Source organism: Heterocephalus glaber, unplaced genomic scaffold (assembly GCF_053883595.1).
Source record: "Heterocephalus glaber isolate CG9 unplaced genomic scaffold, H.glaber_assembly_v1.0 deba00001497, whole genome shotgun sequence".
Taxonomy (NCBI): domain Eukaryota; kingdom Metazoa; phylum Chordata; class Mammalia; order Rodentia; family Bathyergidae; genus Heterocephalus; species Heterocephalus glaber.
The window spans coordinates 4,996,898-5,013,409 of NW_028258320.1; the positions used below are offsets into that span (position 1 = coordinate 4,996,898).

The window sequence follows — 16,512 nt, forward strand, 5'->3', positions numbered from 1 at the left end:
AAGTTCTCCTTGGCCTCCCAGCCAGGGGCACCAGGGGATGGGGACATAGTCTGCAAGAGGATGTCTATCCCAAGACCATCCTTTGAACCAGGGACACAGACAGAGAGAAATCAGGAGAGGAAGTTGACTTTGGCTGAGGTCTCTGCAGAACTCATTTGCTTATAATTCGGAAGGGGCAACACCCTCCTCCCGCCAGACCACCACCGCTTGTTTGAGGAAGAAAAACCAAAGATTTTCCTTTTCCCAACAGGGCGGTCATTCAGAGACTGTGTATACACAGCTCCCCAAATGCCTTGGCCTGTGTGGCAGCCAAGCCTTCCTTCCAGGGCTTGAAAGAAAGCTGAACGAAGGTCCCCAGGGAGTCTTCTTCCCAGCTCTGCCCACTAAAGAGCCGGGAGCCAAGGGCCACCCTCCAAGATGTGGGCTTGTGGCTCATGGCTCCCTTTTAAGCAATGTTGTTACTCTAAATGCTTTTTGATTCGTCTTTTAAATAAAGCCGGTGGGTATTTTTTAAGCCAGTAACCCGATTACCATGGACATGCTCTGCCAGTGCCAGCGGTTAGCACCGAAATCTTGTCCAGCACGGCGTCTGGCTCACTCCCTTCCTTCCTGGCCTGGGCTTCAGGCTGACTCCCAGCTGTGGGAAGGTTTCTTCAGCTGGCTGGGGCTCCACGGAACATTTACTTTCCCATTTCAGTGGCACCGTTGCTTTCTCCGAGTTCTAGGAATTGGCTCTGTTTCACGCTGACAGTTGTACTTTGCGCCCTGTGGATCCTCTCCGACAGGACATGGAGGTTGGAGCTTGTTCACCTTTTGGTGTGGAGGCTCCTGGTCTTCTCTGTCACCACCGTCTTTGCTCCAGGACTAGCAGGTCTTTATCAGGGACTTCAACATGGTCTCCCCCTGGTGCCAGCCACTTGCCACCTCTGCTGTCTCCCTAGCTGGTATGGATGGGGGGTGGTGATCTGATGACAAGGGGACAGCCTGGGGGCAAGGCGTCTAGGGCAGCTTTCTGGAGGCAGCCATGGTCTGCAGTCTGGCCGACACGCACTGGGGCACATTTTCCAAACCCCACAGCTCTACAAATGGCTAGGACTGGGTGGCAAGATCAGGACAGGGGCATGGACTCTGACTGTGGGGGGATCTAGTGGGGACCGTGGGAGGAGCCAGGAGCCCTGGGCTTTGGTTCTGCTGACTCTGTGACCCTGAGAAAGTCACTCACCCTCTCTGGACCTCAGCCACGTTTTTGTATATCCAAATAATTGAAGTATTTTCCAGAGGGAGCCTGAGTAAAATCCATTCAATCAGCACTTCATCGTTTGTGCACTTGCAGAAACCCAAATCCAGGCTTCTGTGCCCAGCTGGTATTCACAGAAGAGACCTGAGAGCCTCGTGTGGCACAAATGCACAAAACGTGGAGGCCACCAGGAGGTGTCCACCTGTCCTCTAGGAGCCAAGGAAGTGTGTGTGTGTGTGGGTGTTACGTGCATGTAACTGATGTGACCGGGCGCTTCTTGCCTAACACACGGCTCAGGGAGGCTGGCGGGGACAGGTTCCAACACAGCCACTGGGATTAACATCCTTCACCTTGGAACAACAGGGGCTGAGGGGGACATGACAGGGACAAGGACTGAGAAGCCTGCCTGGCTCCTCAGGCACCTGGCGATGGTGGGGCTGCTGGCCAAGAAGTGTGCAGAGTATCGTGCTCGGGAGTCCTGGAAGGGTCCAAACGAAGGCAACCTCCTGACCTCAAGTTTCTCTTAAGGACGGCTAGATTTTCAGAACCAAGCAGCAACCACCCTGAAGACCTGCTCTGTGCAGGAGGGACGGGCAGGCCAGGAACACGGGCGCACACTGAGGACCTTCTGTGGCAGGACTCTGCTAGAGCAGGTAAAATCCCACCACCCTGCATGCTTCCACAAGAATTCCCAAGAATTTCACAAGGAAGAGGCAGAGAGGGGCAACCTGCAATCCCAGCTTGAAGGGTGGGAGCCCCAGTGAGGAGCTTAGGCCTCTTGGGAGGGAGGTGGGCAGGCTCTTGAAGCTGGGGGCTTAGGAGGGTCTTGCAGGGTAGAGGGATAGGGGTCCAGGGCCCAAAGGGAAAGTCTTCTACTCCTGGCCTGGAGGATTCAGTGCAGAGTCTTCTGAGTCAGCTCTGGGACCATGGCCAGGAACGGGCTCCCCATCCCCGAAGCTGTGCTAGGCTGGGCTAGGCTGAGCAGGGCAGGGCAGGGCAGGGCAGGGCAGGGCAGGGCAGGGCAGGGCAGGAGGGGAGACTTCCTTCCGGCCAGAGCTCCAGGGAATGTGGGAGATTAAAATGGAGGAGAAAAGGTGTTGCCAGGGAGCTCAGCTCACCACACCCCACCTGTGCCTCAGAGTGAATTATTAATCTACAAAAACCGTCAAGCACCCAAGGGCTCCACTGCTATTGCACAAATTCCATGCCCAACATTCTGGGACCCAAAGTGTCGAGAGGGCCCAGCAGGTGGGCAGCACAGCCGGGCTTCCTTGCAGGGCACAGCAGGGAGGGCATGGTGGGCACCATCACTGTCTCCGATACAGACAGCGATGTCCCCCTGTGCACTTGCTGAGCAGTGTCTTGGGTCAGGGTTTGCTAGGCTGTCTGGCTCTGTGTTTCAGACAGGAAGCCCCTTGGCAGAAGGCCCAGGGCACTCCAGGCTGTGACGCCAGCACCACACTTGGGCCTTCTGTAAACAGTGACGGAGCCACACAGAGCCACATCCTGGCCCAGGCCACAGCCCTCAGGCTCTTGGCTTGTTCTGGCTCAGAGTTGGAAGGTCTATGGGGGTGGGGGTGGGGGTTAACAAACCAGAGGGACCTCTGGCATCTGGCTAAAGCCTCCCCAGCAGCACTTCCCAAATGTCCCCTCCTCCAGGGCCCCAGGCCCCAGCTCTCACAGGTGGCTCCCCTCCTTCCAGGCATGAGCACCCCGAGTGGGCAGAGACCCCCCTGCTCATCTCTATGCCAGGCAGCATCTTCCACCTGGCATCGTGTGTGCCTGGCAGGAGTGAACTCCATGACACCAGGCAGAGGAATCAAAGCTCATGCCAGGCAGCCCCAGGGATGCGACCCCCCTGGCTGGTGGTCCCTAGGGAAGTTTCCTTTGACCTTCACTGTGCCGTGGCAGCCTGGCTGCTGCCAGCTAACGAGGCTCCACATCAGAGGGCCCAAGAGAAGCCCTGGCGGCACCTTGTGCCAGCTTACAGGTCCTTTGCAAAGCAGGGCACGATGGACCAGAGAGCCCATGGGGGACATCCTAGAAAGGACTAGCCATGTGCACTGCTGAGGACAGAGAGTAAGGAGGGCCTTGCCTCAAACTCCCTCTGAGTCACAGCATCCCAAGGTTCAGAAAAAGTGCACAGTGTAGTTGATTAATGCCTGAGAAAGTTTGGTGTTACGGAATCAGGTTGGAAGTGAGAATTCCTCCTCCGGCCTCACCCGGGATTCCCAGCATGGTTTTTTTTTTTTTCTTTTTTCTTTCTGTTACCAGAGATCGAACTCAGGACCTTGCACTTTCGAGGCAGGCGGGGCAACACTGAGCTAAACCCCCTGGCCTTCGAGTTCTGGGTGTGGATGGCAGAGGGATCACAGCCTGGCTTCTAGGTATGGCAAGGCCTTGGGGGATCGAGGGGGTATCTTGCCCTTTCCGGGTTTGCTGCCTCCCCTGACAGTCTTCACAGGAATCCCCAAATAGGGCTCCACCAGGCTTGGGCAGCTCAGGGTTCTATTTCTCAACCAATACCAGATTTTAAGTTTTCTGGGAGTTTTTATTTCTCTTCCTCTCTCTCTCCTTGGTTCCAAGAGCAGCATTTGGCCCAAAACCAATCTCTCAGTGTTTACGGACTGCAGCACCTGAACCTGTCAGATTCTGCCCTGTGCGCTGGCTTAAGGTCAGCTAAGGATGGAGCCAATTCCCTTCCTGGGGACCACAGGGTCCAGCACTCAGGCTGGGATGCCTGCAGGAAGTGCCCCAGCACTCCAGGTCTCCTTGGGTCACAGAGCAGCGAGCCGCAGTTGGAAAGCAGCAGGAGACACACTTCTACCTGGCCTAGCTCCCAGTGACGCGAACATTCCCGGATACATCCCCTACGAACTGCTGTGAGAATTTCTTTAAGATCTGCACTCAGGAGGGAGAAAAGGTGCAACGGCTTTTGTATTTTTGTGAGATGAAGTCTCGTTATGTTGCCCAGACTGGCCTCAATCTTGCCTCAAAATGATCGTCCTGCCAGTTGTGGCAGTACACGTCTGTAATCCCAGCACTCGGAAGGCTGAGGCAGGAGGATCGCCATAAATTTGAAGCCAGCCTGGGCTACATAGTGAGTTCAAGGTCAGCCTGAACTACAAAGGGAGACCCTGTCTCAAAAAAAAAAAAAAAAATTGGTCCTCCTGTCTCAGGCTCCTGAGTAGCTGGGACTATAGGTGTATGTCACCACACCGGGCTACTGTGCTGGCTTTTGATGCGTCAGTTGGGCTAGGCGGAACTACCACCCTCAGAATTTGCTTTCTAGAAAATCAGTTAAAGAAGAAACGTGTAATGAATGATATACATATGCAAAGGTCCTGCATGGACAGTGGTGTCCACTGCAGTGGGTTTTGAATAGCCAAAGGGTGAAAGCAACTCAAGGGACTGATTAAAGAACATTCTGGAATAAGCACACGATGGAGCGGTATACAGCTGGTAAAAATGACTGGAAACTCAATGAAGTGATATAGAAAGATCTCCAAAGTTCAGTTAAAAATAAAGATGTGGAGTAATGTGTCTAATGCTATCTTTTGTGTAAACATGGAATATATACATTTATGTGCGTCTATATGTGTATAGATAGTTGGTTCTTATTTTTCATGGTAGTGACAGTCTACAAATGAATACAGGACCAGTGAATCAGCCCAGCTGGTTTCCAACCGTTCCTCCAGTCACCCGCTGAGACCCACCCCAGTGGCCTGCAGGCTACACAGGGTTTCCTGATGCCCTCCCTCCACCCTCCACACTTTCTCCTATCCTCCATCTTCCCAGCCTACATGTTCCTGTTCAGGCTGACAGGGGTATGAAGCCCTCTCTGACCACCAGGCTTCCATGGTGTGCCAGGCACAGCAGATTCAGTGGAGGTGGGGAGAGACACAGCCTCAGCTCTCTCGGGACCTACCATTTGGGGTGAATCTCAATAGGGATAGATGCCGGTTTATGACACAATGAGTGGCTATAACAGAGGTCTGAGACTTCAGCAAAAAAACCAGGGAAGGAGCAGAGGGTGTGGGAAGCTGCATTCCAAATGGAGCCCAGGACAGCATGGGCAAAGGCCCTGTGGCAGGTGGGCACCAACAACCAGTGAGCAGCCAGAATGGAGGATCAAGGACCACAGTGGGTGAAGCTGGGAGAGGCAGGAGTTGACTACCCGAGTTCTCGAGAGTAAGGACCTTGTCTTTATCCCAAGTGCATGCAGGAGCCAAGAAAACATCTCAAGCTGTGTGTGAGGAAGGCCAGGTGACAATGTTCATTTACAAAGTTCTTTCTCGTTGCCTCAGCAAAATTGTACTGCAAAGTTATTCCTGGCTTTGCAGCCAAGACATGAAATAGAAGCTACTGCATACACACTAAAATAATGAGCAAAAAGAAATTTCTACAAAATCTTGGAGGAAACTCAAATGTGGTAATAATAATCAAGTGCAATTTCTTATAATACAGATCTGTTCATGAGAAGGATGGAATTGTGTTCAGGGAGGGTTACATTTTACTTAATTCGGGTTGGATGTAGGATTCCCACATCATCAAGTGTTCCTCTGTACCAACAACTCACAGATCCTGGGTTGGACAAAATCCAACAGGAACTACACTGGGCTCACGAGCTGCAGTTGTTACCCTGGTGCAGAGAATGTGTCAGGGACAGTAGGGGAGGACACTGGAGACTTTGTTTTTGTTTTTCAGAGACAGCACTGGCCTTGAACTCACAGCCATCCCCCTGTCTCAGCCTCCCCGGTGCTGGGATTACGGGTGTGCACCACCATCCCCAGAGGGAGACCTGGCTTTGCTGGGAGCTCAGAAGAGACCAATGCCGAGGGCTGCTCGGGGGTGAACCAGGCAGGACCTGGTGGTGGAACTGGAGGTGCAGCATGAGGAGTGTCAAGGTGACACCCAGACAGTGGGGCCACACAGAGGAACAGGACCCCAGCTGCATAGATGGCGAGCTCAGTGTGACTGAGACCACCCCATGCAGCTTCACAGGCCACTCAGCACTCGGCTGCCTCATCTGCCCCCACCCCAGGGCTCACCTTCCTCCCTGCATCCCTGGGCACTAAAGGCCTAAAAGCCCAGAGGCAGGGGCTGGGGAGGGAAGGCAGATCCCGCCCTCACTGCAGACTGAGCGCTCCACAGCTCCCTCCCCACCACACTGCTTCTGACTGGGGTCGCTCTAACCAGCAGGTGCCTGTGCACACACATTTGCACACGCAGCTCCTCCCAGCCAGCCCCGGCAGTGTGATTTGTGGTGATGGTGTATTGACAACACACCCATCAACTGTCAGCTCAACACGTCTAAATATTATGTTCCATCACCCCGAATAGCATTTTTTTAATTAAAAAGAAGTTAAGTGGCAATCCCACTCAGAACAGGGGGAGGGGGACAAGTTAAGGAAAATGAATCCATCCTTCCTTCCTCCCAGCGGAAGAGTGAAGTCCTCTGAATGGCCCTGGGAGGTGCAGCTTAATTCTGGGATGTAGAAGGGTCTGTTCTACAGACTGGAATTTGCCTGACATCAACGGAGCCAAAGAAAGTCCGGCCTCCCTGGGTCACAGCCACAGCTCCTCTGACCTGTGCTGAGGCTCTGAGAGGGAACCCAAGCATCTGTGAGCAGCATACGTGTCCTCAAGGCCAACAGCAACATTCTAAAAATCATTCTAAAAGAAACACCAACATATGACAAGGTGCGGTCACAGATTATGGTGGATGTTGAAATTTTAAAAAGTATTACGGTAAAAGACACATTGCCATGAATCCCGCTCAAAATGCTCCCCTTTGCTTCAAACACATTTATTCCAGCCTTCTCACCGTTTTCTGAAGCAGCTCTGGAAGTCTGCTTTTGTGAATGTCATTAGTTGGGCTGTCATGGCTGCCTCGATGTCCTAAATCGATTCAAAATGTTTACCTTTCATAGTCATTATGACTTTGGGGAACAGCCCAAGTTGCACGGTGCCAGATCTGATGAATGAGGTGGATGAGGACACATCACATTTTTCAGAGCCTGCCTTTCTGTTGGATGGCACCGGGCAGCAGCATTCACTGTATTTTTGATCACGTCTCTTAAAGACATTCACAAAAGAGGACTTCCAGAACTGCTTCAGAAAGTGACAAGAACACGTAAGGAAGGATTTTCTGAACAGAACCCCAGGTGCACAGGAAAGAGCACCAAGAATCAAGAAATGGGACCACATCAAATTAAAAGCTTCTGTGCAGCAGCAGAAATAACTCACAGAATGAAGAGACAACTTACAGAATGGGAAAAAAATTTTTGCCAATTGTTCCTTGGATAGATGACTAATATCTAGACTACACAAAGACCTCAAAAATTTAGACCCCCCTCCAAAATAAAAGACCCAATCAAAAAATGGGCAACTGAAAAGAACAGACACTTTGCAGAAGAGGTACAAAAGGCCAATAAATACATGAAGAAATGTTCAGTATCGCTGGCCATTAAGTAATGCAAGTTAAAGCAACACTGAGATTCATCTTACCCCAGAAAGAATGGCCCTCATCAAGAAATCAAATAATAAATGCTGGCAAGGATGTGGGGAAAAAAGAACCTTACTACATTGTTGGTGGGAATGTAAGCTAGCACAACCACTACAGAGATCAGTATAGAGATCCTTCAAAAAACTAAAAGTATCCAAATGTGGTGGTGCATGCCTGTAATCTCAGCACTCGGGAGGCTGAGGCAGGAGGATTGGATGAGGTAGAGCCCAGCCTGGGCTACACAGTGAGTTCAAATTCAGCCTGAACTACATAGCAAGACCCTATCTCAAAGACAAACAAACAAACCCTAAAACTAGAAATTCTATTTGACCCAGCTATTCATCTTCTAGGTCACTTTCCAAACGAGGCAAAGACATCATGTTACAGTGATGCATGCACTGTACAGTGGCACAATTCATCACAGCTGAATCTTGGAAGCAACTTACATGTCCATCCAGAGAGGAATGGATAAAGAAAATGTGGTATTTACACACCATGGAGCAGCAGCCTGGGGCCCTCTGATATAAGGACCAATGACCTTGCCTGCCCCAACACCCACAAAAGCACCAGTCCCTTGGGTATTTCATGTGCAACCAGACGCAGGTCCAGAGAGGTGGCAGAAAGGCTCCATACTCCAGCCAGGGCCACCAGCAGAATACAAGTGCTCGCACGACTTGCTCAGTTCTGCAGGAAGCTCCTACAGTGCCCACAGGCCAGTGTAGTCCAGAGGTGCATAAGAGGGACTCAGAGAGTGGCCCCAGGTCAGGCCAACCTGTCCAACTTGGTACTGCCAGCAAGGAAGGTAGAGTCCAGCTCTCAGGCAGTTCAAGCCCTCACAAGAAGAAAAGTCATTTTTAGCAGCCACCTAAGGTGCAATGACAACCACGCTCATCTTTCAGGATGTGCTCGAGGCCTGGAGTTGGGCAGCCCCTCTTCAAGAGCAGAGAAGGTCAGAGCCTACTCTTCCCTGGGTTAGAGACCCAGGAGGCTGGCAGCACACACACTGTGACCTTACTTTTGGTGGGAGCCTCTCTCCTGCTGAGACAATGGCCTTCTTGGGGGACACAGAGTACCCTGTCAGGCAGGGTCGTGCCGGGGAAGCCCATCCGGGGCAGTCCTGGTGGCCTGTGTGTCCCTGATCTGATGGCCAACTCCCTCAGAGTTCATGGCAGCCTCCTGCCACTCGGAAAGCGAAACTGAGGCCAGCCTGAGCCGTGCCATTTGGGGGGCACCTCAGTCATCATCTCCGGGAGGCGGACCCAGTTGGACACGATGAGCTAAGTGATGGGGGCTCCTGGGGTCACACATGCTAGAAGAAAGCAAACGCGGGGGACAGGAGCCAAAGGCACCTGGTTCCAAGCCAGAGGGCTCCCAAGGACCACACACCGCTGCTCCCAGAGCGAGAGCAGAACCTTCGCAGGACGTGCACATTCTCCAAGAAGACCCGCAAGAGGCACCCCTGGGAAGCCAGGAAGCAAACTCGAGTTGTTCCTAGTTCATTGATAAAAATGTCCCAGCTTTCTGTGAATCACTCTTGTCCTGGAGCCCCCTTTCTTCCCTCCATTCTTGGTGTTCTGGGCTAAACTAAGTCTCCCCTCTCCTCTTGATGACTGCTCACAGATTATCTTCCTGCACAGGAAATTTAAACATTCTTTTAAGCCCACTTCCCCTGCCCTCCTCCCCACACCCGCCCAGCTGCTGCATATTCAGGAAATGCAACCCTGTATCAAGATAACCCGGATGGAGCCGAAAGGGAGACCAGCCCTGTGACCCGCTGGGCCGATGACTTCCCCTCCGTGCACCTCGGACTCCACTTCTGCTGAACAAGGAGGCGGGAAGTGGTGAGCTCCAAGGAGGTACCTCTGCCTGTGACCTCCTGAGGCTGTGTGATGAGCCCCCTTAGCCCCCGTCCCAGGACACCCCCAAATCCTGAGCCACCAGCTGGCCATGGTGGCGGGCGAATGCCTGTAATGACAGCACTCTGGGAGGCGAGTCTGGGGGATTGCAAGCATGAGCCCAACATGGGCAACTTGGTGAGATGTCTCAAAATAAAAAAAATTTAAAAGGGCTGGGGCTGTCGCTCAGTGAGAAGGCCCTTGGTTCAATTCCTAGTACTAGGAAAAAACAACAAAAAAACCCAAAACCCTGGGCCAGGCGGTTACACAGTAGGGCTTCCCAGCACTGGTATCCTAGCTGGTCCCTGAAGACCTAGCCTAGGCGAGGATGCTGGATGCCCGTCTTCAGTTTGTCCCACCATCCTTTGGAATAGGGAAGAGAGTGAAAGGGGGGTTCAGAGCAGACTGCAGCTCGGCCTGGGTAATGCTGTCTTTGCATAACACACTTGACCAGGACAGCAAAGATTATTACAGTGTTTTCAGAAGACCATTCCATGGAGAGAAGGAGCTGATGGTCCGTCTCCCACGAGATACCTGACGACTCCATTTACAACATATTTCCATTGACTTTGGCGTGACTCTCAAAGCGCAGCAGCCCTTCACCCCAGACACCTCCCATCTCTACCCACCTGGACTCGGGCATCCCAGACTCCTCAGACATGATGTTCCTGATCCCCGGATCTAGAAATGGTCTCATCTGTACCCTGCTTCACAGTCAGGGCTCAGCTAGAAGGAGAATTTGGCCTGGGGAGTGTCCGGGGGAGATCAAGGAATCTACCAGTTACACTGGCCACAGGCAAGGCGGGTTATAGGGTATAATAATCAACCCTGGCTCCCAGGGGAAGGCAGCATGGACCATCATCCCGCTAACAGATGGGGAGGTTTGCTGGCAGGGTTTGGAAGATGGGTGACCTCAGGACAAGGTTGGGAGAACCAAGAAGCCCCTCCTGAGTCTGTCACCTCTGTGCCCAGCCTCCTCAGCATCATACTGTGGGAGCTGGTGACCAGGCAAACCTGCACTACTGGACCCCTGGGCCTTTGGTATCCTTGCTAATGGGAAGTGGCTCTTCAAGAGCAGATAGTGGTCTAGACCTGAGGGTCGCACTGTGTGGCTCTCTCAGGCCCACCACCTCTATCGGGGATGTGGAGGCCCCTCTGCAGCCGCCTCTCCCCACCTGTCCCCTGGGCCAGCCTCAACCTCCCCTCCAGTCTCCCCAGAGGATGTCGCCACCACTAAGGGTGCAGCACCCTCCCCCCGCATCTGCTCTGACAGTAAAACAAAAACATTTTCTCCTTTGTGCGTTTTTGGTTACAAGGGCTTTAAAATATATCAGACCCATTTTTAGAGAATGTTTAGGTTTGCAGCTGCTCGGTGCACTTTTTAGACCATTCACCCACTGTATGGAGTCACTAGGAACAGCAGACATGCAGATAAGGGCTGCTGCCTGATATGTATCAAAGATTGAGATTTGCTACCGCTCTGGGGGTAATAGAAAGCCACTTCCTAGGAGATGAAGTAAAAAATCTCTGAGCGCTGTAAGGACGGGGTAGGTGGACAGTGAAGGTCCCTACTCCCTGCCCCATCACCCCTGAGGCTGTGCTCAGCAATTGGGGTGCCATGGTGAGTAGCATGGTGTGGCTCCAGCCTCTCCTGGCCCCACCCCAGGGCACAGCTCAGAGCAAAGGCCAAGATTCAGGAATGCGGGGCCCAGCCTCACCTCCAGACTCCGTTTCAGATCCTCTGCAATGGTCAGGCCTGCATTCTGTCACACACAGGTTATTTTATTTGTTTTTGAGGCCGAGTCTTGCTATGTTGTCCAGGCTCGTCTTGAGCTCATGGGCTCAAGGGATCCTCCTGCCCTAGCCTTCTGGGTAGCTGAGACTACAGATGAACACCACCATGCTTATTTTTAAAAATACCCAGTTCAAAGAATGTAATAGTGAGGCCAGTATGTGGCTGTAGCAGGTGGGAATGGACCCCTAGTTACACTCAATCTGTGCCTCTACTTCTTCCCCATTTTAAGAAACCATTTAAAAGCATCACTGAACAAGAGCCCTGGCCTGGAAGTCATCTGCCATCAGTCGTAATGTCATGATCGAGTGCTCAGAGCCACTTCCAAGCAAGCAGGTGACAGATGGAGAAATTGAGGCCCCAGAGACGAGAAGCTGACAAGCGCTGGCTCTGCAGTCAAGTTTACCTCTTGCTCCCTGCCCCCAAAGCCCAAAAGCCAAACCAGTGTGGTTTGAAGAGTCCCCTTCCTCGATGCACAAGGAGCGGAGTCAGAGAAGAAAGAAGAGGCTGAGGGCAGGGGAGAAGGGGACTGGAAGCCATGGCCTGCAGGGGAAGTGAGAAGCCACAGGGACCTGGCCTGGGGTCCAGGACCCCCTTGCAGAGTGGAATGAAGAGGGGAAGTCGCTGGTGAGCGCCGGGGAATGAGCCAAATATATGCAAAAGCCATTTCCTCTCTCAAGGAAGATAAACAATAGATTCATAAACAAATTTCACAAGGCTGTCCAGCTATTTAAAGCATCCTGGTACAAACTCATCTCCTCTGTGAGCATAGAGCTAGTGACCCAGGGATCCACTGTCCTGGGGAGAGGGAAGACGAGGAAGTGGGCAGGAGAGGGAGATGCTCCTTCTCCATCCTTCCCCTCCTAGGTCTTCACAGGTTGGCTGCAGACCCTCTCTGAGCCTGGTTTGGTTCCCTCCTCTGTAATAAAGGGACAGAAATTTCTGCCCAGTAAGGCCTCCTCGGAGAGGAAGCTGAGATGTGCTTTCTGGTGGTATTCTACCAATGCGCAGGATAAGTCTTAAATAGTAAAAACCGTGTGCACATTGCTGAGCTGCTACAAATGGAAAAATCCTTCCAAACACACCGGAAGCAGGGAGCTAGAGCGGGGGCTAGGAGCGAGGCTGGCTTTTGCCCCGAGTGTTTGAGCTGAACCCCTGGAAGTTCTGATTTTCCCAGGCACAGCTCCACAGGTTTCAAAGCCTGGGGAGATGTCTCCCCCCATAAAGCGAGGGCTCTAATGGGCTCCATTCTTGGGGACTAAGAAGTAAACACACAGACAAAAGGAGAACGCAAGGATACTTCATCTTGGGCTGGGAAAAAGTCTCTCTTGAGATTGTGTAACCATCAGCGGGACTCTGCACAGGTGTGCAGTTTGTGTGTAGCCAGAAAGCCTCAAGTACAGAATGAATTCTAAGCAACTTGGGGTTGGCAGCATCCCCACCCCCACCCCATATCCCACCCTTAAGCAACAAACAAAACTTAATGCAAGTCATTTCTGGAAAAACCAACTTCAACACACACCTCAAATGATTCTGAAGAATACAGCTCCAAAGAGAATAAGCAGCTCGTAAGGCAGTAAAAGCAACCAGCACCAGAACCAGACCTGCAAAGAAGCCAGGTTCTGCAATCACCAGATATGAGATTTAGAAATTCTCCAAGTAGCGAATTCAGTATTTTATAGCAATAAACGACCTCAAGCATGAGCACGAAATGAGGGACCTGGAAAATCACCAAGCAGATTCGAAAAATAACAGAGCAGAACATCTAGAAATGACCAATAAAGGAAATGAAAAAAGTCAATGGATGGATTAAGCAGCGTTGAAGACACAGAATGAATGAGCTAAATAGAAAGTAGACACGAAGAAATTATTTGGAGTTCAGCACAGAGAGACAGATGAAAAATATAAAGCAGAGGGTGCAAAACAAAGAGAAGAGTGAGAAGGTTGCTCGTGAGGTACTGAGGCTCCAGAAGCTGGGAGAGGAGAGAGAGAAATGAAGTCTTCCAAGCAATTGCAAGCTAGGAATCTTTTTTTTTTTTTCTGGCACTGGGGATCAAACTTGGGACCTTGCGCTTTCGAGGCAGGTGCCGGAACCACTGAGCTAAATCCCCGGCCCAATCTAGGAATCTTAAGTTTCAGGAGACCCAGCGAAACCCAAGCAGAAAAAGGACAGAAACATACACCTAGACATACTGTAATTCTGCAGAACACCAAAGAAAACAGTACTCTTTAACACAGCCAGAGAGAAGCGCCAGACCACAGGAGCAGGTGTCAGACTGACAGCCCACTTCTCAGCTCAGTCCCAGAGGCTGGAGGACAATGACAAAGCCACCAGGACAAGACATCCAGGAAAGCTACCTTGCAACACCAAGAGTGAAATAAAGCTATTTCCAAGCCACCAAAAACTAAAAGCTAAACAGAAAGATCCTGCGAGTCTGCTATCCACAGACCCTCACTAAAGGATAATGCTAAAGGTTTTATTTCAGGCAGAAGGAAATGACCCTTGGCTCAGGAAAGAACAGTGAGAAAAAATATTGATAAATGGGTAAATGTATACTAACAGTGTATAAAATCAGGATGTCTAATTTGTAGGGGAAAATAGGGTTGGATGAAAACACATGAGAACATAGTAAGCTGGCAGTAATAATAGTAAGGCAGGAGGTAGCGATTAAAATTAAACCAGGCTGTGGTTCTTGTAATGTTTGGCAGGAAGAGAAAGACACTGGTTAATTTTAGACTTTAAGAACGCCTGTTAAAATAGTCGGGGTAACCACCGACTGAATAAACGTAAACTGTGTAGATTCCAAAGAAGAGGATGGAAAACAGAATGGGGAGGGGGCACCTCAATCTAAAAGAATGAGGAGACAAAATGCAAAGCATACAAAAATGGAAGAATTAATCCTAATTCATCCATAAGATACACAAGAACCCTAAACATCCATACACCAAGGAGCACTGCCTTAAAATACATAAAGCAGACATCTGAGGATTGCAAGGAGCAAGCAACTGGCAAACCAGTGGGAGATTTTAACACATTTATCTTAAGAATCAACACATTCATCAGACACAATCAGAGAAGGACACACAGCACTAGGATAGATCAGTGGTCCCCAAGCCTTTGGCACCAGGGACAGGCTTCATGAAAGGTAACATTTCCATAAACAGAGTAAGGAGGGGGTGGCTTCAGGACCCAGCCAGAGGAACACAGTTCCCAGTAGGGGCCATGCTCCTATGAGAATCTAATGCCCCACCCTTCTGGCAGGAGGCAGTGACAAACACAGGATGCACCTCTTGCCAGGGTGCAGTACTGGTCCCTGGCCCAGGACCTGGGGACCCCTGGAATAGACGACTTGAGCAGCAGCACAAGGAGCTAACTTACTTCGGTGATTGTATACAGAAAACTAGATGCAATGAAGAACACAGTTTTCAACACTTATGGAACATTTAAGAAGAAAGTGGAGGCCAGGGATTTAGCTCAGTGCTTCCACTGCCTGCCTCGTAAGCGCAAGGACCTGAGTTCAATCCTGGTACCAAAAAACAAAAGAGTGGAAAAGAGATAAAATATAAAGAAGGAATATATAAAAGCAGCACAGTGCACATTCTAAACCTCTCCAAGAAGTCAGTCAGCTTTGTGTTTTGTTTTGTTTTGTTTTTGGTACCAGGGATCGAACTCGGGTCCTTCCGCTTGTGAGGCAGGCAGCAGAACCACTGAGCTAAATCCCCAGCCCCAGCTTTGTGTTTTTTAAAAAGCAGAGCCAGGTGCGGTGACACATGCCTGTAATGGCACCACTCTGGAGGCTGAGGCAATTGGATCACAAGTTCAAGTCTCATCTGGGGGAACTGAGCAACTTAGTGAGACCTTATCTCAAAATAAAAATGAAAAATAGGGCTGGGGAGGCAGTTCAGTGCAAAGGCCCTGGCTTCAATCCTCAGCACCATAAAAAGTAAATAAATACAAAAAGACCCATGGGCTGGGGTGTGGCTCAGTGGTAGAGGACCTGGCTAGTGTTCGTGCAACCCTGGGTTCAATCCCCAGCACTGAAAGAAGAAAAGACAGCAAGCCGGTCCTCCTTGCTTACGCTGTACCTCCCGGGTCTAGCTCAGGGCCTGGCTCAAAGGGACCCTCAACAGTCTCTGCAGAGAGAGCTGGGAGTGAAGGATTCTCTACTGAGACGTCACAGGCTGTGTGAGCAGGTGGCAGGGCAGACATGGGGGGACAGGAGGACAAGGTGAATGGCACCAGTCTCTAGGGAGAATTCACACAAAAAGGAGCAGACATCTCCAAAAACATCCAAAGACAGAGGCATGAGGAAGTGACAGATGGCAAGGCAGGGATCAGCAGACAGGAAGCAGACACTGTCCCCCTGTTAGGAAGGGTCTTCCAACAGGAAACTGCCCAGCATTGGTTAGCAATGGGCCTGGCCGACTGTCCAAGGCCCCAGTGAGGGACAGGGGTGTCTCTGCCCGTCCTGGGACGCTCAGCTCACTGACCAGCAGTTTTTCCAATTCTGTCCTCATCCCCAAGATTCTCCCATCCCAACTTCCTGAGGACCTGACCCAGGTCCCAGATGCAGGTTGTGGCGGAGGAGCTACAAGAGCTTCACCCCAGACAGGCAACCTGAACAGCCTGCTTTGCCTGGAAGGGGGATGCACACCTCTAAGGTCCCCGTGTCCCAGGACACCCTGTCCTTCCAGCACACTTGAGGGATTACACAAGCACGTGGAGTTTGTTGGGGTGAAATGTTGTTGCCTCCTGCAGAAGGAAGCAGGCTCACCCAGACTGGGGCAGCAGGTGGCTGAGCAGGGGGCCTGCTTCTGGGGACTTCTCCTGTGGCCGCCGGGTCATGCTGCTGTCATGCTGCTGTCAGGTGGGAAGAGGAGACCTTCAGGACAAAGGAGAAGGACAAGTCACTTCCTCAGCTTTGTTTTGTTCTATTTTTGTGGTACTGGGGATTGAATCCAGGGCCACATCCAATACCCAGCTGTTTGTTTGTTCTTAAATTTTATTTTATTTTTTTTGGTACCAGGGATCAAACTCAGGACCTTGCGCTTGCAAGGCAAGCGCTGAAACCACTGAGCT

At 51.2% G+C, this 16,512-nt stretch overlaps 1 protein-coding gene across 24 annotated transcripts in view; it reads right to left on the reverse strand.

Annotated features, from left to right (window-relative positions):
• The window catches only part of Trerf1 (transcriptional regulating factor 1), a 187,594-nt gene that overhangs the window by 45,441 nt on the left and 125,641 nt on the right, over nucleotides 1-16,512 (reverse strand). For 22 of the 24 annotated variants that reach the window (XM_087184556.1, XM_087184554.1, XM_087184559.1 and 19 more), the window contains one exon: nucleotides 16,208-16,315. The exons of the other annotated variants lie outside the window; for them this stretch is intronic. The gene's annotated coding sequence lies outside the window, so the exon portion shown is untranslated. The remainder of the gene's footprint in view (nucleotides 1-16,207; nucleotides 16,316-16,512) is intronic. 24 annotated transcript variants of the gene reach the window in all.